The sequence below is a fragment of the Spinacia oleracea genome, chromosome 6, assembly GCF_020520425.1.
Source record: "Spinacia oleracea cultivar Varoflay chromosome 6, BTI_SOV_V1, whole genome shotgun sequence".
Taxonomy (NCBI): domain Eukaryota; kingdom Viridiplantae; phylum Streptophyta; class Magnoliopsida; order Caryophyllales; family Amaranthaceae; genus Spinacia; species Spinacia oleracea.
In genome coordinates this window covers 126,618,408-126,640,431 of record NC_079492.1, presented here as the reverse complement: position 1 = coordinate 126,640,431, position 22,024 = coordinate 126,618,408, and the positions used below count along the sequence as shown (strand labels likewise).

Here is a 22,024-nt window from a genome sequence, read left to right as displayed (position 1 = left end):
AGAATTTCTAGATTTCTTTATACATGTCCTCCTTGAGAATACCCCAAACTTCCAGGAAGAAGAAACTATTCAACCCATCAAATCCAGGAGCTTTATTCACATCAATCCCTTTCAAGGCTTTATCAATTTCATCAGATGTCACTGGTCTCACCAAACTTTCAGTAGTTGTAGCAGAAAGTTGATTTCCTCTCCTCACTATCTTAATATCAATGTCATTTAAGGAAGAGGTTGCAGAACCAATTAAGGTCTTGTAGAATGTTCTAATTTCCTTAGTGATTTCAACATTAGTTAGCAACTCCTTACCATAGCTATCATACAACAATCAAATTATTCCTATCATTCCTCTCCTTCATGGCACCAAAAAAGAATTTAGTATTAGAATCCCCCTCTCTAAGCCACTGGATTCTTGATTTTTGTTTGAAGGAACTTTCTTGAACTAGGAGAACTTTCTTGAACTAGGAGAACTTTCTTCAATTTCAAGCTACACTCCTTCTCATCATCTTGCAATCTGGTCTCAGTGTGATCAATAGCAAGCTAGCCTTTGTTATGATTCAAATCAGCTTTAAAATTCTCAATCCTCTCCTTTAATCTTGTAAACTCTCTATCATGAAGAGTTTTTAGACCAGTCTTAACAATCTTCAACTTTTTCCATACTTTGAAGATAGCAGTACGTACTAAAAAATAAAGTCATTTTAGCAACACTTCAAATTTGTTGCTATTTTGAAGAAATCCGTTTCCATGTCTAGTTAGCAACGGATTGGAAACGAAAAATAATGGTTACTAAATCGCTGGTTGCCATATGATATTAGCAACTAAATCCCAAACTATTTTGTTGCCATTTTGCATCCATGAAATATGGTTTCTATATTGGTTACCATGTGTAGGAATACGTTGTTGCTAAAAATAGCAACGAACTATTAAAAAACGGTTGCCACAACTAAAAAAAACTTATTAACATTGGTTTCTAAAAATAACAACAAATTAATAACATTAGTTGCTAAAAAAAAGGGCAATGAATATTTATTTTGGTTTCTAGTAGGAGAAACAAATTATTTATTTGGTTGCTAATAGTAGCAACAAATTATTTATTTTTGGTTGCCAACAATGGCAACAAATTATCTATTTGGTTGCTAACATTAGCTACAAAATATTTATTTAAACAAATTATTTATTTGGTAGCTAACATTAGCTACAGATTTTTATTAAACTAGCAAAAAAAATTGCACTGGATATTTTTTTGGTTGCCAAACCTAGCAACAAAATATTTTTCCATTGCTTTATTTACTGCTCTGTTTTCAAATTCTGAAATAGATTTAAATCAAATTTATTGATGCGATAATTACAACAACGATTAAATAATAAAAACTTTCATTAAAAGATCAATTCAAAGCCTACAAAAGAAGTTTCATCCCAAAAAATTGCATATATATGCAATATATAACCTGTAATCCACCTAAATATGAGAGTTGTTTACCTGCTTTCACTACGGAAAAAAAGTCTACGCTAAACTAATTGTCCAAATATTTTTAATCAAGCTAAAAATAACACAAAGCAATGCAATTTCTTCTGATAACCAACATTCAAGATTGGCGCAAAATGACATTTTCAGTTAGAAAAAGAATCTGAGCTTGCATAGCCTTCATAGCATCTGTTGTTTCTTTAAGTTGTCTTGTTGTTTCATCAAGTTTTTTTTCTGTTTCATCGAGCTTTGTTGTTGTTTCAACTAGGACTACCTTTGTTTCTTCAATCTCCTTCGCTTGTTCCAAATTTTTCGAAGAGAGTTGTTCAACATTACTTGTCAAATTAGTCACTAGCTCATTCTGCACTTGGGTCGCTCACCTGGAGGAACTGAGCTATTCTTCAGAGATGCAGTTTCAGTTCTGATCTTAGTAATCCATTAATCCATCAATACTCAAATTCACAAAATCCTCACAAATTACTAATCAGACAATGAAACCAATATCTTATTCAAATATTCTATCAAAATGGTACGTTATTCAAATATATAACATACTAAATTATAGTAGTAGCTCAAACACTATAACTGAAACAGAGGGGGAAATCGATTTTTTCAATGAGAGATACCTATAAAGAAACTGAGCGGGGCTATAAGGTGATCGATCATCCATTATTGTCAAGAACACAGTACGTACAACCATTAAGAGTCTCAGCTTTGTAAGGCCCCCGAACATCTACATGTGGAATCTCAAATGGTTTGGTAGTTTTAATTGTGCTATGTGGGAAGGATAACTTAGTTTTTCTAGCAGCAGGACAAAATATCCTATTTATAGTATTGCTAGATTACAACTAATAACCTGCTAAGATCGATAAATAAGAAAAGAGCATGAATGATTTATTAATCAATATCATTTGCAGAATCATTAACACAAAGAAGAAATCAAACATAATTTATCGCCAAAACCTTAGGCTCATAGCTCAAAGATAATACTTCAATAATGGGAGGGGGATAGGAGAGAGAAAGTGCTCTCTGATTACAAGTTAATGAAGACCAAAAATGAATAGTCAACTATTAGGACAAAATATCCTATTTATACTACTGGCTAGATTACAAGTAATAACCTGCTAGGATAAATAGGAAAAGAGCATTAATTATTTATTAATCAACTACTCCGTAATATGTGGCTGATGTGTCATCCTTGTAAGTTGTAACAAACACCAAGTAGGCAGTTACATGGGAAATAATACCTTGTTGTGCAGCGTAGTTTTAGCTAGTGTTGCCTCAACTAGAATCAGGTATATTATTTGAGGTGGCAGGTATATCATCCTTACCAATAAGATATGCTCGAGTTATTATAGAGAAAAACCTGTGGTAATGGTGTGAAAAAGGATAGGTACTTTCTGAAAATAATTTCCTATAATTAAATTTTTATTTTTCTAATTTTAGACCTTCTAAAACGTGTGGATACAAAACAAACAGAGTTTATCCCCCAAACAAAACAATGTAATGTTTTGTACGAAGTAATAAATAGAACGGATATTTCTTTTAAATTTCAAAAAATCAAAACATAATTTTCTAAGGAAAATTAAATCTAGCTAAACATATTTGATTTTATTTTCCTCAAATTATAAAATGAAGCATATATTAGTGGTGTATTTGAGTTTGATAATGAGCATGGCGCTAATAACAAACAACCAACTAGTCGCAAATGCAGAAGTTAAAGGAAAGCATTATATAAACCTCGATCCATGCAAGACACTCCGTCCTCCTCCGCATTGCGGAGCAGATCCAAAAGCTAAAATTGGGGATTATGTCGCAAACCCGTATTCTCGTGCTTGTAATAAGGTCAATAAGTGCCACAGGTATTAGGCACCCAACCAGTTGCATCTCTCCATTGAAACACTATATATGTACTCCACACAAGAGTTTTCGGTTGCCATTGTAATATTGTTTGATTTTCCATGCATTAATTTATTGAAAGTCCTGTGTCAAAATAATAATGAATAAAACAAAAATTTGAAAGAATGTATCGTTGTTATTAACCTTATGCCATATTTGGCAGTTGGTTATAAATGGTATCAACGGGAATGAATTTGTATGTAAATTTATATGAAAAATCTATATCCATTCCCATTGTAATGCTACATTACTCAAAATTATCTATTTTTTCTTCATTAATTTTTATTTCCGTTCATTACCATTTGGTGAGTGATTTTGAGTAGGAACGCAAATTTATATTAAAAAAAAAAATCAAGTTTGAGATAAAGTTTCATTACCATGTACATTATGATGTCACTTAGATATATTCAGATTCTCACCATTTATTATCGACTACCAAATGGGTCGTAACTATAGTCCTTTAATTATTTTTAATCTTGGTTAACAAAAATTAATAATTGAAGTTACTAGATTTCTTCCAAAGTTTTTTTAAAAGAACAAAATTAATTCATTAATAAAATAGTCATACGACAACTATCTCTATTCTATAAGGAAACTCCTGAGGTCAATTTAGTAATTATACTTGGTGTCCCCTATGGAATAGACTAAAGCGCCCTCCACAATTTCACAATTTAATTCAATTAAAAGGCTAATTATTTATTGATTTATAAAGCTGCTTATTTATTGATTTTAAAAACTGATTGCAATAACAAATTAGGAAACTCAACAAGTCAACAATCAATTAACTCCACCAAACCTAAAATCAGTGTTATGGGTTGCATTTAGGCCAACAATCAATTAATGATCTCCTTCCTTAATAACTTTTTATGTTTTCTCCGAAATAAATTCTTCAAAACCTAAATATTCACTTTCTCTCTCATGAAATACAATATTTCACAAGAAAACTCCTAATTCAATTTCAACAATTCCCATATTATTGGTTGATCACATTTTGCAAATTAATACAAGGTTAGTTTTTTAAAATTCTACAATTCAAATTGTTGAACCTTAAAAAAAAAACCAGAACCCTAGCTTAATTCTTAATAAAAGATAAATCAAACTTTTCTTGCTAATTTGTTAAAATTAAATATTCTTTATTTGTCAATTTTTTCTTAATAATTTGCTAAACCCTAAAATAATCTTTCTAGGCCTTGTTAGGCAAAACTAGCAGTAGCGGGTAGCGGTTGAGTAACGAGTAGCTGTTGGAGTAGCGGGTAGCAGGTAGCAGTTAATAGTAGAGGTAACAATTAGTTGTCAAAGAAGCGGGTAACTAGTGTTAGCGTTTGGTAAAAGTAGAGATTGAGGTAACAATAAAAAATGTAAATTTAATATTATTAATCTCAACTATGGGTGGTCTTCTATTATTAATCCAAATTAGCAATTATTCCATAATAATCCTAACTATTTGATTTTCCTTCTTTAAACAATCCAGGTCAACCGGTTACCTCTAAAATCGGTTATCTAAAATCTTCATCTCCTCCCTTCAATAATCACGATTGCTCATCTACCACGCTGACCTGAATGTCATTTCAAAAGTCTGAGATTAATAGCAAATCAATTGATTAATCAATTCCTGGACAGCTTTGAACTGAGAACTTTACCACACAACCACCCCTAGCGGAACCAACGAGTTTTGTCAAGATTAATCCAGTAATTTCAACAACCTGCTAGTGAAGAGATCTAACAAGTCAGACATCGGCAATTTGATTTCTCAATGAAGAGCAGAGATAGATCATCAAGTTAGACAACAAAATTACAGCCAAACCAGAAAAAATATAAGGAGCTATTAAACATAATAGAACACTCAAGTTCAACTAAATGCAGTAAAATTCAATCTCAATCCAGAAAAAACTGCCAACAATTGAATAAAGAGAGAGAAATAGGATACGGGGTTCTGGAATGCTTATCTCTGGAATTGGTAGCTAAAGTGTTAGAACAGATGATCAATTCAATAGTGGTGGCATCTCCATTCCTTGCAATTGCGTGAACATAATCGTCTCTTTTGCTCGCCATTCTCTTTTGCTGTTGTCTACAACTTCTGCTCCGACCCATTTTTTTTTTTTGCCAGAGAATGGACACATACTCAGCAGTAGACCTTGTCAAAAGGTGGGCCGAGCCGAGAGTATAAAATCTGCCCATTATGTCAGGCCGGACTGGATCAAACTTCGGTCCGTTTTTGTGCCCAAAATCCGCTATTTCGGGCTAATAATAGCGGGCTTTCAGACCATTTTCGGGCCGGGCCAATTCTATATAATATACTAAAAGAGAGGAAATCAATGTGGTGATGACAAATGTCACCCTATGATTCGCCTCTCCTTAAATATAAAAAAATGATGAAAATATTAGTCAAAATTTGTTTGTTTTATTTTAGGAAAAATATGCAAAAAAAAAATATTATTGATTTCCATTGTAAATCTTTAGATTCCGTTGATAATAAACATCCTTAAAATATAACGTAAAAATGAAACTTACCAAGATTTTCATTATTAAAGATTCTTATAATTATGTTTAAATAATTTAATACACAATATGTTATTTCTCCCTGAAACTACAAATCTGATTACAGTGCTGACAAGTGTTGTTCTTTTATTTGATTATCTTATACGAAGTAATATGTGGTGATAAAAATTTCACTCTTTGATTCTCCTCTACTTTAATATAAATAAATGAAATTATAAAAATGTACAACACCAAATATTTTAGCTCACGCAAATAGGATAAAAGATAGGGCCGAGAATCGTAATATCAAATGGTTCATTGCTTTTTACCAAATATAATAAGCATAACTAACGCTTACTAAAAGTTCTACTACGTTGGTTATGAATATTTTTTTTTAATAATAACTTAATTATTATAATGTTTTGTTTAGTTACTTAATTATTTTAATCAGACAAATGAATCGCCAAATACTCTAGAATAGAGTTTTTAAAATTCAAAATTGTTTTACCAAAAAAAAAAAATAGTAGAGTCTAGGGGTGGGTTTGAGGCGAGTGCGGGAGAGGGTGATGAAGAGGGGATGCATTTTATTTTGTACCTCTCAAAACGAGATTGGGAGGGATGAATATCATTTCTATCATTGATGGAGGGGATAGGGATGAGAATTGTAGACGGGTACGGATATGCAGGCTAAAAGTGGATTATTTATCGAATATACGGATGTAAATTGTAAGTGGGGCAAGTTTTTTGGGGGATCCCTATGTGCATCCTCCCTAAGTGTGAAAGGATGGAGGAAGTTTGATGGACGATGGGGTTAAATATGTATACGTTGCAGGGTGACGGGGCTGTGAGGGATTTTAGATTGGACCCGTCTGCGTCCCTAATTCTACATAAAATTGATTATGAACATATAGAAATAATAATACTATTGTAGACACCTACTTTTGTCCCTATTCCCGAAAGGGAAGGTTCAATGATGAGAACGTAAATCTCCACTTGACAACGCATCTCCTATAAAAATAACGAATCTCAATTCCCCTTTTCATTTCACCCGAAACCTGCTATTTATAGAAACCTGCTATTTATGGAAGCCTGCTAAAAATAGTAACTGCCGTAATGGGTAGTTGTTAAAAGTGGCAAGTCATAAAAGATAGAAACCTATCAGAATTAGGTGTTGCACTCCAACATAAATCCTAAATGAGATAGAAATTGCGAGAGAATCCTGTTCCTAATACGATTCGAAAATAAGAGTTACGTATTAATTAAAATCCTAACAAGCCTAGAGTTCGTAACGGGCCCAGATGCATTCCATCATAAAATTAATACGCACTAAAAGACTCGATTAAAGTCTCATACACTCCGGATTCTAAGAGTCCGAATCTGACAAAGAAACGGCCCAAACATCAATTTCAACGCTCAACCCTGGGCGCTGAAATTGCTTGGATCCTATTTTCAACGCCTGGCTCTGGGCGCCGAAAACTTCGACGCCCAGCCCTGGGCGCTGAAATTACCTGGGACGTGTTCTTTCCTAATTCCTCGTGGATTAGAGTTCTACAATTCTATCTCTCCACGAACTCTTTTCTATAAATAGGGCCCTAAGTTCGACGTGAAAAAGACAACAACACACAATTATTATTCTGAGTATTGACTCTAAACCCCTAAGCCTAAGCCTCACGCTGCAAAACTGATCACGCGTTCTGTCGCAATCGATCCATAAATCGAACAGAACGTATCCTGTCCCATAATTTTAGATTCGTTAAATAAAAGGAGAAACAGCAAAGTTAAAGTGGTTAGTTTTCTGAGAACCGTGACGCACCTCTCAAGGGTGCGTCGTAATGTGTCCCTTTTCTATGATTTAATTGCTTTCCTCGCCCTTTTTATAAACTGTTAAACTAACTAAATCTGATTGTTCTATCACGCCTAATAAATATGATATTTTTGGGAAATTGGATTATCATGCTAGGTCCCTTAATACAATCTAAATCAGATAATCGCGCTCGATCTAGTACTATATGTTGCATATTGTTAAAATCAACTCAGATTAGTTTAATAGTTAACACATGTCCCTTCAATTATTTATGCTGAGCTAGTAAGGATATCCTGCCTCTGGAGTTATCGAAGAGCGAGTACTCCTCTCGGTAGTTACAGTCCCCCGAACCCTCAATCTCTACCTTGCGGGTGTATGTTGAGAGATCCCCACACTAGGGATCACAAGGGAACCTACGGCCGTCGTGGTCAAACATAATTGCACTCCCTTTATGTAACGATAACCAAGTTTTGTCAGTTTTTCTCATTGTCGTTAAAAACTGAATGGCGACTCCTATATTACTAGTCAATTGGGTGTAAACTCACAGGAAATCCAATTACACTTGATTTGACAAAAAGAAACGTCACACCCACGAGGGACAGGGTCACGCATTAGCCTCGCGCTTTTTTCTACCCCCTCACAGTGGCGACTCCACTGGGGATAGTGAAGGAAATACTCGTGCTCGTAGGTAATCAAAATAGACGAAGGGTGAAACGATCCTACCCCGCGTTTATTTCCCCATCAAGTTGGGACGACCTGAAAATCAGCATATTAATGTGAAAGGGCAGAACCGCATAACGAATCTTGGCTCCCTCAGGGAGTTAGGACTAAGGATACCCATCGCCAACCGGGGGGTGCATACGCTTCGAATGTTGTCCACTCGGCACTTTCGCTAGTAGTACACCCGTCCCAAACCCAATCGCTCGCCCATTAGGTCCCTCTCATTGGTGCATGCCCCCTTGGCTTACATCGTGATTGGCCTCTTGGGCGAAATTCGTCTGTTGAAGGCACTACCTTGACCGGGGCATGTGTTGGATCTGCGATAGAAGCGGTACCAAGCCGGCGCAAATACTACCCATAGAAGCCTATCATAAACTACATGACATATTATTATCTTGCCTCATGATGTAGTGTTAGTTATGTGTAGCGAAGTACGTGAATGTGTGTGACAAATAATGTTAGAAAACCAACGACCTTAAAGAATGCCCAAACATTCATAAACCAATTGGCCAAAGAGTTATACCAAGACACGTGTTCCGCAAACCCGAACGATCGCAACAAAAATAAGCGACGCTCGGGATGGCCCGTAACGAATCCCACAAACGCTGCACAACGCGTAAAGGACGTTATTAGGCAAGCACGCAAAATCAAAGTCGCATAAACAAAAAGTATACGCAAACAAGAAACGAGAATCAGCCAGGGACGCATTTTCAACGCCCCTGGCTGGGCGCCATTATTTCTCACGCCCTTCGCTGGGCACTGAAGTTGCTGCCTGGCCTTTTGGTCAGGCGCAGCAGCCTCGGTGCCCGCGTAAAAAAAATATACGTAGCAAAAAAAATATTCGTAAAGATTGCTGCGAGGGCGTATGAAAGGCACTCGATTCTAAAAGCGACTAAAAAAATATAAAAATAAATAACTCTTTGTGTCGTTGTTAAGCCTCCTATGACAACAATGTTTGTTAGGTTATGATACATATGATATTACATAAATCATGCGGAAACAACCATTAACCCAGGAATACATATTATTTACACATAATCATATAGCATAATTTAGATGCATACTCTTTGTTGCGTGCCCTCCCTAGCTGCGCCCGAACCGAACAAGAACAAGTCTTTAGGACTCCAAGTGTCGTCCCTCCGTAGATAGTCCACAGCACGTCCGGATCCGCCTTAAGATTGACCAACTAGAATCGCCCTTAAGGTACTAGAATTTTCGGCACTTTTGAGCAAGATGTGTGGCTGAATTTTTCTCTCAAAAACTCACTTTGAATACTTTTAAACTCGTTATAAATTGTGAACCCAGGCCACATATTTATAGGGGTATGGAAAGGGAATTGGAATCCTATTCAGATACAAATTAATTAAACCTAGAATCCTACAAGAACTCTAATTTAATTAATTTATCAAATAGAATTAGGAATTTAATCATTAACCGAACTCTGCACGTTTTAGGAAACGTGCACGAACACAAACACTTACGCACACACACACGGCAGCCTCGATGGGCCGCCCATGCGTGCGTGCGAGCAGCAGCCTACGCAGCGAGGCCTGCGCGAGCCACAAGCCCACGCAAGCACCCGCGCGCGCTGCGCGCGCTGTGCGCGCTGCCACGGCCTGCTGGGCCTGGCCTTGCGCTGGGCCTGGCGTGGCTGTTTGTGTGGCGCGCTTGGCTTGCTGGGCGATGGCCTGGCTTCGTGCTGGGCCCTCGTCCGGCAGGCCTCGTCCGATGCTTATTCGTACGATACGCTTCCGATTAAATTTCCGATTCCGGAATTCATTTCCGATACGAACAATATTTAACATTTCCGATTCCGGAATTAATTTCCGTTTCGAACAAATATTTAATATTTCCGTTTCCGGAATTATTTTCCGATTCCGGTAATATTTCCGATTCTGACAATATTTCCGTTTCCGGCAATATTTCCGATTCTGGTAATATTTCCATTTCCGATAATATTTTCCGATACGTACCATGTTTCCGTTTCCGGCAACATCTACGACTTGGATAATATTTATATTTCCGATACGATCCATATTTCCGTTTCCGGTAATATCATCGTTTCCGGAGTATTCATTTCTTGCCTGTGACGATCTCAGCTCCCACTGAAACCAAGATCCGTCGATTCCGAATATCCATAGATAGAGTATTTAATGCCATTAAATACTTGATCCGTTTACGTACTATTTGTGTGACCCTACGGGTTCAGTCAAGAGTAAGCTGTGGATTAATATCATTAATTCCACTTGAACTGAAGCGGCCTCTAGCTAGGCATTCAGCTCACTTGATCTCACTGAATTATTAACTTGTTAATTAATACTGAACCGCATTTATTAGACTTATCATAGAATGCATACTTGGACCAAGGGCATTATTTCCTTCAGTCTCCCACTTGTCCTTAGGGACAAGTGTGCATTTCCTAATTCCTTTGTCGCTCGATGCTTGCTCTTGAACATAAGGTAAGAGTTGTCATCCTTATTATGTCCAGAGGTGTTTCTCGGTTTCAGAGTTCAACTGATCAAATAAACAGATAATCATAGCCTATGATTCATCCGAGCACGACCATGCATTTCACAGTTTCTAGCTCTCCGAGTGGCCTTGTACAACTTTTAAGCATCTCATCCCGATTTATGGGAGGACAATCCCAATCTTGCGATCTTGAGATTAGACTTCGTTTGATAGGTGATTACCTGAGCGTTGCCTTTATAGCCTCCTTTTACGGTGCGACGGTTGGTCAACGTCAAAGCAACCAGTTCTCAAACAAGTAATCTCAAATTACTCAGGTATTGAGGATTTGGTGTCTAATAATTTAATGAAATTTACTTATGACAGATTTTCATCTCTTACAGTAAAGTTTCATAGGTCTTGTCCGATACTAGTCTTCCCAAAGTAAGTATCTATGCAAATGATTATGACATTGCCATGTCCACATAGTTCAAGAAACAGAACTACTAGTCATCTTGCATTCTAATCGTCTAACGTTTTCTATGCGTCCAATTTTATAGAAAACTCCGACTAGGGACCATTTTCAACCTTTGACATTCAAGTTCACTTGATAGACATTTCTTAGTCACAGGACTGGTCCTGACAGTCTATCTTGAATATATCGTCAAATTGAAGGGACTCATCATTTAATAAACCACAAATTAAATGGAAAAATGAATTCTTTTCATTTATTGTGAATGATTAACCAATAATGTTTTACAAAGATTTAAACTCTAAAACTTTAAAACATTAAACAGAGACATCAAAGCCATTCTCCAATATGCTTGATTCCCATAGCTGCAGTGTGCGAGTTGTGCTTCTCCTGCGGCAGAGGTTTAGTTAATGGATCTGATATGTTGTCATCAGTTCCAATTTTGCTTATCTCGACTTCTTTTCTTTCAACGAACTCTCGTAGAAGGTGAAATCTACGAAGTACATGCTTGACTCTCTGGTGGTGTCTAGGCTCTTTTGCCTGTGCAATAGCTCCGTTATTGTCACAATACAGGGCTATTGGTCCTTTAATGGAGGGGACTACACCAAGTTCACCTATGAACTTCCTTAGCCATATAGCTTCCTTTGCTGCTTCATGTGCAGCAATGTACTCCGCTTCAGTTGTAGAATCCGCAATGGTGCTTTGCTTAGCACTTTTCCAGCTTACTGCTCCTCCGTTGAGGCAGAAGACAAACCCAGACTGTGATCTGAAATCATCTTTGTCGGTTTGGAAACTTGCGTCCGTATAGCCTTTAACAATTAATTCATCATCTCCACCATAGACCAGGAAGTCATCTTTGTGCCTTTTCAGGTACTTCAGAATGTTCTTGGCAGCAGTCCAATGCGCCTCTCCTGGGTCTGACTGGTATCTGCTCGTAGCACTGAGTGCGTACGCAACATCCGGGCGTGTACATATCATAGCATACATTATTGAACCAATTAATGATGCATATGGAATCCCATTCATTCGTCTACGCTCATCAAGTGTTTTTGGGCACTGAGTCTTGCTTAGAGTCATTCCATGAGACATGGGTAGGTAGCCTCGCTTGGAGTCCGCCATCTTGAACCTATCAAGCACCTTATTGATATAAGTTCTTTGACTAAGTCCAATCATCTTTTTAGATCTATCTCTGTAAATCTTGATGCCCAATATGTACTGTGCTTCTCCTAGATCCTTCATCGAAAAACATTTCCCAAGCCAAATCTTGACAGAGTTCAACATAGGAATGTCATTTCCGATAAGCAATATGTCGTCGACATATAATACTAGGAAAGCAATTTTGCTCCCACTGACCTTCTTGTATACACAAGATTCGTCTGCGTTCTTGATGAAACCAAAGTCACTGACTGCTTCATCAAAAAGTATATTCCAGCTCCTGGATGCCTGCTTCAATCCGTAGATTGATTTCTTTAGCTTGCATACCTTTTTAGCATTCTTTGGATCCTCAAAACCTTCAGGCTGTGTCATAAACACAGTTTCTGTTAAAACGCCGTTTAAGAAAGCAGTTTTGACATCCATCTGCCATATTTCGTAATCGTAATATGCAGCGATTGCTAACATGATCCGAATAGACTTTAGCATTGCAACTGGTGAAAAGGTTTCATCGTAATCCACACTGTGGACTTGCCTGTAACCTTTTGCAACCAATCTAGCTTTGAAAACTTCAAGTTTCCCATCCTTGTCCTTTTTCAGTTTGAAAACCCATTTGCTTCCAATGGCTTGATAGCCATCTGGCAAATCGACCAAATCCCATACTTGGTTTTCAGACATGGAGTCTAATTCAGATTGCATGGCTTCTTGCCATTGCTTGGAGCTAGGGCTCGTCATAGCTTGTTTGTAAGTCGCAGGTTCATCACTTTCCAGTAATAGAACGTCATAGCTCTCGTTCGTCAAAATACCTAAGTACCTTTCCGGTTGAGATCTATATCTTTGCGATCTACGCGGGGTAACATTTCTAGATTGACCATGATTCTCACCAGATTCTTCTAAAGATCTCTGAGTTTCATCCTGAATGTCATCTTGAGCATTCTCTAGAGTTTGTTGTTCGACTCGAATTTCTTCGAGGTCTATTTTTCTCCCACTTGTCATTTTGGAAATGTGATCTTTCTCCAAAAAGACACCATCTCGAGCAACAAACACTTTGTTCTCAGATGTATTGTAGAAATAATACCCCTTTGTTTCCTTTGGATAGCCCACAAGGATACATTTGTCAGATTTTGGATGAAGTTTGTCTGAAATTAATCGTTTGACGTATACTTCACATCCCCAAATCTTAAGAAAAGACACATTTGGAGGCTTTCCAAACCATAATTCGTATGGAGTCTTTTCGACAGCTTTAGACGGATCTCTATTTATAGTGAGTGCAGCTGTATTTAGTGCATGTCCCCAAAATTCTAATGGAAGTTCGGCCTGACCCATCATTGACCTGACCATGTCTAGCAAGGTTCTGTTCCTTCGTTCCGACACACCATTCCATTGTGGTGTTCCAGGAGGAGTCAACTCTGATAGAATTCCACATTCTTTCAGATGGTCATCAAATTCATAGCTCAGATATTCACCGCCTCTATCAGACCGCAGTGCCTTAATCTTCTTGCCTAATTGATTCTCTACTTCACTCTGAAATTCCTTGAATTTGTCAAAGGATTCAGACTTATGCTTCATTAGGTAGACATAACCATACCTACTGAAGTCATCAGTGAAAGTGATAAAGTAGCTGAAACCACCTCTAGCATTTGTACTCATTGGTCCACATACATCTGTATGGATTAAACCCAATAGTTCATTTGCTCTTTCTCCAATTTTAGAGAAAGGTTGCTTTGTCATTTTGCCAAGTAAACATGATTCGCATTTACCATAATCCTCTAAGTCAAATGGTTCTAGAATTCCTTCCTTTTGAAGTCTTTCTAAGCGTTTCAAGTTTATATGGCCTAATCGACAATGCCACAGATAGGTGAGATCTGAATCATTCTTTTTGGCCTTTTTGGTATTTATGTTATATACTTGTTTGTCGTGATCTAATAAATAAAGTCCATTGACTAATCTAGCAGATCCATAAAACATCTCTTTAAAATAAAACGAACAACTATTGTCTTTTATTAAAAAGGAAAATCCCTTAGCATCTAAGCAAGAAACTGAAATGATGTTTTTAGTAAGACTTGGAACATGGAAACACTCTTCCAGTTCCAAAACTAGCCCGGAGGGCAACGACAAATAGTAAGTTCCTACAGCTAATGCAGCAATCCGTGCTCCATTTCCCACTCGTAGGTCGACTTCACCCTTGCTTAACTTTCTACTTCTTCTTAGTCCCTGTGGATTGGAACATAAGTGTGAGCCACAACCTGTATCTAATACCCAAGAAGTTGAATTAGCAAGTATACAGTCTATAACGAAAATACCTGAAGATGGAACGACTGTTCCGTTCTTCTGATCTTCCTTTAGCTTCAAGGAATCTCTCTTCCAATGCCCCTTCTTCTTGCAGTAGAAGCATTCGGATTCAGAAGTGGGTTGACTGACCTTCCTCTTTGCAGATTTGGCGCCAGTTTGCTTAGTTGGGCTGGCCTTGTTGCCACCTTTCTTAGCATTCCTCTTCTTTCCAGATTTCTTGAACTTGCCCCCACGCACCATAAGCACATCCTGCTTATCACTTTTGAGCGTCTTTTCAGCGGTTTTCAGCATACCGTGAAGCTCAGTGAGCGTTTTGTCCAGACTATTCATACTGTAGTTCAGTTTGAACTGATCATACCCGCTATGAAGAGAATGGAGGATGGTGTCTATAGCCATTTCCTGAGAAAATTGCTGATCCAGCCGACTCATATTCTCAATGAGTCCAATCATTTTGAGAACATGTGGACTTACGGGCTCGCCTTTCTTAAGTTTGGTCTCAAGAATTTGCCTATGAGTCTCGAATCTTTCGACTCGAGCCAGATCTTGGAACATGTTCTTCAACTCACTGATGATTGTGAAAGCATCTGAGTTGATGAACGTTTTCTGCAGATCCGCACTCATGGTGGCGAGCATTAGACATTTCACATCCTTGTTGGCATCAATCCAACGATTGAGGGCTGCCTGAGTGACCCCGTGGCCTGCAGCTTCGAGCATCGCCTCATCTAGGACATACTCCTTTTCTTCCTGCATAAGAACTATTTGCAAGTTCCTTTGCCAGTCAAGGAAGTTTTTCCCGTTCAACTTCTCCTTTTCGAGAATTGATCGAATGTTGAATGAATTGTTGTTTGCCATATTAAAAACTACAATTGAAAAGAATAAACAAATAAATAACCATTCACAGTTTCTCTTAATAAACTTAAATTCTAGCATACATGCATAATTCAATGTTTATTAAGCATTTTATTCAAATTATGTGTTCCGGCAGGTGTGAATAAAATGATTCCAAGATCCTAAAATCATTGAAGAACTAAGCACAGTTTGTCGACTTAATCCTAGAACATCTTAGGTAAGCAAAAGCCTTTTGCTAATAGTCTAGAAACTATTCTTGGTTGATAGGTACGTCTAAGAACTTATTAGGTAAACCTATCGAATTTGCCACGACATAAAAGGACTCCTTACTTATATCGTTGAGTTTCACCAAAACTAACATGTACTCACAATTATTTGTGTACCTTGCCCCTTTAGGACCAATAAGTAACACCTCGCTGAGCGAAAACTATTACTAGATTGATGTAAAGGATATCCAAGCAAGTGTATATTTTGGCATGGCACCTTTTAACTCAATTTTTAAGTTTGGAACTTAAGGCTCTTACTATGTTGGTTAGATTTTAAGTGAACTAAAATCCTTAATCATGCAACATAATCAAGCTTTTGATCTCATGCATTTTAAGACATATTTAAAAGCAATAAATAACTTAAAACATGCATAAGATATTTGTGATCTAGTATGGCCCGACTTCATCTTGAAGCTTTAACTTCAAAGTCCGTCTTGAAAATCTCCGTGGGAGGCACCATTTTCTTCAAATAGGATAAGCTATAACTAATTACAACTATTTGATGGTACGCAGACCATATTTGAATTGAAAAATAACTTTGGTACTTTAGACCAATTACATTCAAATTAATGGTACGCAGACCATATTTTCTATCCTATTTGGGCCATACTAGTCACTTCATAACCTGCAAAACAGTACATATACAATATATACCATTCACCCATTCATTATCATGAATGGCCCACTTAGCTGGTTAGTAAAACACATTATGCATCTAGTAAATATTTGCAGCAATTAATCAAGGGCACCAATAATCTACCAATTATTCAGTCCTTATTAATTCTAATCAAGTTGTTTTAACCTTAAGGATTTGTAGACCTAATCAAGAGTTTATGACTAAAATACGCTCCCACTTAAACCAATAAATTCATATGCTTTACTAATTTTAAACATAAAAATGTATTTCTAGTCTAACCGGAAACGTAACATACAAATTTAATTAAAATTTAAAGCTCATATAAATTTATAATTGAATCCAAAAAGTTTAATTTAATTTCAGTCGTTATTTAAATTAATTCATGATTTTAATTTTAGTAAAATAATTAGAATAAATAACATTTATTATAATTACAATATTCAAAATTAAAATCCAAGAAAATAATTTAAATTATTAATTTTAAAATTAATTAAAATTACGTGAACTGAAATTTTCAAATTAAACATTCAAAACGATCTAATCGTAACGCAAACACCCTACGCATTGCACGCCCATGGGCCGCACGCATACAGCCATTGCTGGCCATATGCGCGCAGCCCATGCGCTCGTCGCATAGCTGCTGCATCTCCATCGCAAGCCATCGCACGCTGTGGTGCTTGCTGCGCGCGCGCCAGCGCTTGTCGCACGCGAGCCATCGCTTGCAGTGCGCGCGAGCCATCGCTCGCTGTGCGCGCGAGCCATCGCTCGCTGGGCGCGCGACATCGCTCGCTGTGCGCGCGAGCCATCGCTCGCTGGGCGCGCGACATCGCTCGCTGTGCGCGCGACATCGCTCGCTGTGCGCGCGAGCCATCGCTCGATTTGGATGAGTAACGAAGAAACTGCCGAAAAACTGCGTACGTATAATTAAATAAACGCAATTTGCAATTAATTAACAATTACGAAAATTAATCACCCCTTTTAATTCTTGCAAATTTGTAATATTTAACCATGTTTATGCAAATTAGATTATGAAAATAATAAGGGGCTCGTGATACCACTGTTAGGTTATGATACATATGATATTACATAAATCATGCGGAAACAACCATTAACCCAGGAATACATATTATTTACACATAATCATATAGCATAATTTAGATGCATACTCTTTGTTGCGTGCCCTCCCTAGCTGCGCCCGAACCGAACAAGAACAAGTCTTTAGGACTCCAAGTGTCGTCCCTCCGTAGATAGTCCACAGCACGTCCGGATCCGCCTTAAGATTGACCAACTAGAATCGCCCTTAAGGTACTAGAATTTTCGGCACTTTTGAGCAAGATGTGTGGCTGAATTTTTCTCTCAAAAACTCACTTTGAATACTTTTAAACTCGTTATAAATTGTGAACCCAGGCCACATATTTATAGGGGTATGGAAAGGGAATTGGAATCCTATTCAGATACAAATTAATTAAACCTAGAATCCTACAAGAACTCTAATTTAATTAATTTATCAAATAGAATTAGGAATTTAATCATTAACCGAACTCTGCACGTTTTAGGAAACGTGCACGAACACAAACACTTACGCACACACACACGGCAGCCTCGATGGGCCGCCCATGCGTGCGTGCGAGCAGCAGCCCACGCAGCGAGGCCTGCGCGAGCCACAAGCCCACGCAAGCACCCGCGCGCGCTGCGCGCGCTATGCGCGCTGCCACGACCTGCTGGGCCTGGCCTTGCGCTGGGCCTGGCGTGGCTGTTTGTGTGGCGCGCTTGGCTTGCTGGGCGATGGCATGGCTTCGTGCTGGGCCCTCGTCCGGCAGGCCTCGTCCGATGCTTATTCGTACGATACGCTTCCGATTAAATTTCCGATTCCGGAATTCATTTCCGATACGAACAATATTTAACATTTCCGATTCCGGAATTAATTTCCGTTTCGAACAAATATTTAATATTTCCGTTTCCGGAATTATTTTCCGATTCCGGTAATATTTCCGATTCTGACAATATTTCCGTTTCCGGCAATATTTCCGATTCTGGTAATATTTCCATTTCCGATAATATTTTCCGATACGTACCATGTTTCCGTTTCCGGCAACATCTACGACTTGGATAATATTTATATTTCCGATACGATCCATATTTCCGTTTCCGGTAATATCATCGTTTCCGGAGTATTCATTTCTTGCCTGTGACGATCTCAGCTCCCACTGAAACCAAGATCCGTCGATTCCGAATATCCATAGATAGAGTATTTAATGCCATTAAATACTTGATCCGTTTACGTACTATTTGTGTGACCCTACGGGTTCAGTCAAGAGTAAGTTGTGGATTAATATCAATAATTCCACTTGAACTGAAGCGGCCTCTAGCTAGGCATTCAGCTCACTTGATCTCACTGAATTATTAACTTGTTAATTAATACTGAACCGCATTTATTAGACTTATCATAGAATGCATACTTGGACCAAGGGCATTATTTCCTTCAATGTTCGGCTCCAAAACCGAGCACGCTAATTGAAATGACCTTGAATGTCACATGGGCAAAGTATTCAAAAAATAAAGTTCAAATAGAGTCTTCAAGGAAAAACAATGTTCGAATAAAAGATAAATCCGAGTCTAGACTAGGCTATGCCAAAGTACAATCTAAATCCTAAGTCTTAGTTGTCTTATCCATAGAATCGGTCCTAATGCTTGGTGTCATTCTGCAAGTTAAAAGGTTAAACCATATTGAGTCTCCCTTCCTAACATTTAAATCAATAAGCACCCATATGTAATTGTCATCCCTTGCTAAGAATCTACGGCCTCAATACTCTCTCTCACCAATAAAAATAACATATTATAGTATTTGCAAAATGGAAACAGTCACATTCTGAAAATCATTCCCCCATAGTCGCACAACCCCCGAAGTGAGCCTAAGGTGTCAATACCATTAGCAAAAATTAATGGCCTCAAGGCTTATGATCACATTGGGTCACGACTATCATAGTCCTCTCGAGCCACTCGCTCCTTTAAATACTCCTAAGTACGGACTAAAAGATTTTCCATGAATGCAACATGACCAACCATGAAAATACCCAAATCGGCATACCATAAGGCTACCATTGGGGTAAAGCAATACACACTAAGAGGGAAGCCGCACTAATGATTCCAGTCTTGCAAAAATAAAAATTCAATCTCCCCAACCAACTACCTTGCCAACATTAAGCAAAATGGCGCATGACAAATGAACACCCAAGGGTTAAAATCTAAAGTGTCAACCAACGAAAGTTATGGTCCAATTAGCCTAAGTCTGAAAGTTGCTTGGTCAAGTATTATAGGCTTATGCCACGTCATTATTTTTGAGTCTAGGCTATCTCCTTGTATTCATACACGGGTCATAATCAGAAAAATTAATGAAAGTTCGAGTCTAAATCACAACTTCCAATTAAATCCCGAAAATTGGAATCTGAAAAGAAGCAAAAAATATTATTTTCGATGTAATTCTTTCGTTAAATTTCAATAAGGTAGAAGCAACATTTTGAATCTACGCTATTTGCACATTTTAAGAAACGACTAAACACGCTTGCAAAGTAAGACAATTTAAAGGTCCACCCTAGGCCTGCTAAAATTAAAGGTCCACCCTAGGCCCGCTAAAATTAAAGGTCCACTATAGGCCTACTAGACCTGTCAAACGGGTCGGTCGGGTCGGGTTGTAAAAAATTACTTTCGGGTTCGGGTTAAATCGGGTCGGTCACTTTCGGGTTCGGGTTTGCAAATGCTTGTTCAAGACCCAGAACTTTCGGGTTCGGGTTGACCCAACGGGTTGAGAGATTTTAAAACGCGCATTATATTTTCATTAATTTAGGTTATAAAATACAAAATATTGGGACAAATTAACAAATTTTCCTAAGAAAGTTTATATTTAGTCAAATTCAACCATAAAATGGCGTATAATTCAAATTAAAATCATATTACACACAACAATAGTAAAAACAACGTGCCTATTATGCTTAAATTTTTCTCATAATCTCATTTATTACTATAAATACAATGATTTTCAATCGGTCGGGTCCAAAACGGGTTCGGTCGGGTTTTGACCCATTCCTTTTCGGGTTGCTCGGGTTCGGATAAAATCGGGTTACGGGTCACAAAATCTTGTTCAGGACCCAGTATTTTCGGGTCGGGTTCGGGTCGGTTTTCGGGTCGGGTTGATTTTTGACAGCACTAAGGCCTACCAAACGAGGCTCACTCAGTCTCGCCTCGTGACTCAAAGACCACAACCATCTACCTCTTAGCCCAAATAAAAAATTTGAAGGATTTATGTTGGGGAGAAATCCCAAGCAAAAAGAAAAAATAGAAAGAGAAAAGGGAAGCGAAAGGAGCAAGCCATGAAATACTTAAAAAGAAAGAGAAAAGGGAGAGCGAAAAGAGCGAGCCATGAAATACTTAGCCCGTACCTCCCAAAGTGCGAAATTTACACAAGTAAACGAAGGAAAAGAATTGAGTCAACCAATCCAAATCATAAAATTCTACGATGTCTACCCTTTCCAATCCTTATGTTCTTAGACGCCTTCGCTTTGGGGCCCCTGTTCAGCTCATTTAACCCATCCATGTTCTCATTGCCATAACCCAAGAAACCATTACCTCGACTCTTGTTCTTGAACTTGTTATCAACTGCGAACCACGTACGACCATTGACACGTGCGTCATACCCATTATTTCCAAAGCCCAAATCTGCTCTTACACCACCATTAGCATAATGACCATATAACTTGTGTGGATACATCCTGTTGATATACCCTTGAGCCGTCCCCATGCTACTCATTGGCCTTGATTGATGTAAACTCGTGACACTAGCTTGAGGCTGCAAATTGTGAGTCCTAGCAGATATAATCCTCATGCTTGACCAATACCTATACAAATTATCCTATCTCATTCAACCCATCTTTCAAACCGTCTTGAGTCACGAGTAAAAAAAAGAAGACAAATGAAAAGTACAAAAAGATAATAAATAATAAAAAAGAAAACTTTGCAAAGCGCCTTTAAAAGTTCGTCTAAAAAGAAAAAGAAGCATTTAGCGCACCAAAAAAGATCCGCCCAGAAAACATTTTCAGCGCCCACCTCTGGGCGCCGAAATCTTTAACGCCCCAGCCTGGGCGCTGAATCTCTCTGCTTGCCAAATTTTGTTCAGAAGTGCTCGTCATTTTATCCGCATATACACGAAAAAATAACGAACACTTGGGGGGGGTACAACACGTATTCAGATATACGTACCACCAAAAAATACATGTACTCAAAAAAAATATAAAACAAATTTTTGGCTTACGGCAGGGCAGCAGATTAAAATAATAATAAACTTCACTTATTCTACCGTTTCAAATAATATGTTTCCACCTCAGAACGTACTTGTTTAAAATCGACATTCTAAGAAACCATTTTCTGGCTAAGAACTACGCAAGACCTGATTCCAAATTAAATCTATTTAAGGCGGATACGTAGGCAATCCATGATTCGGTCCAACCAATTTGCAAAAATATTAAAGCCTATAGAATAACAAGAATAAGAAATAGAG

At 37.9% G+C, this 22,024-nt stretch overlaps 1 long non-coding RNA gene across 1 annotated transcript; it reads right to left on the bottom strand.

Moving 5' to 3' along the window:
• Positions 1-1,351: 1,351 nt before the first annotated feature.
• On the bottom strand, positions 1,352-5,478 carry LOC110778504 (uncharacterized). Its single transcript, XR_002530859.2, has 3 exons — positions 4,999-5,478; positions 4,843-4,914; positions 1,352-3,442 (listed from the first exon to the last, which is right to left on the bottom strand). It is a non-coding gene; the product is annotated as an uncharacterized lncRNA (long non-coding RNA).
• Between the last annotated feature and the right edge of the window lie 16,546 nt (positions 5,479-22,024).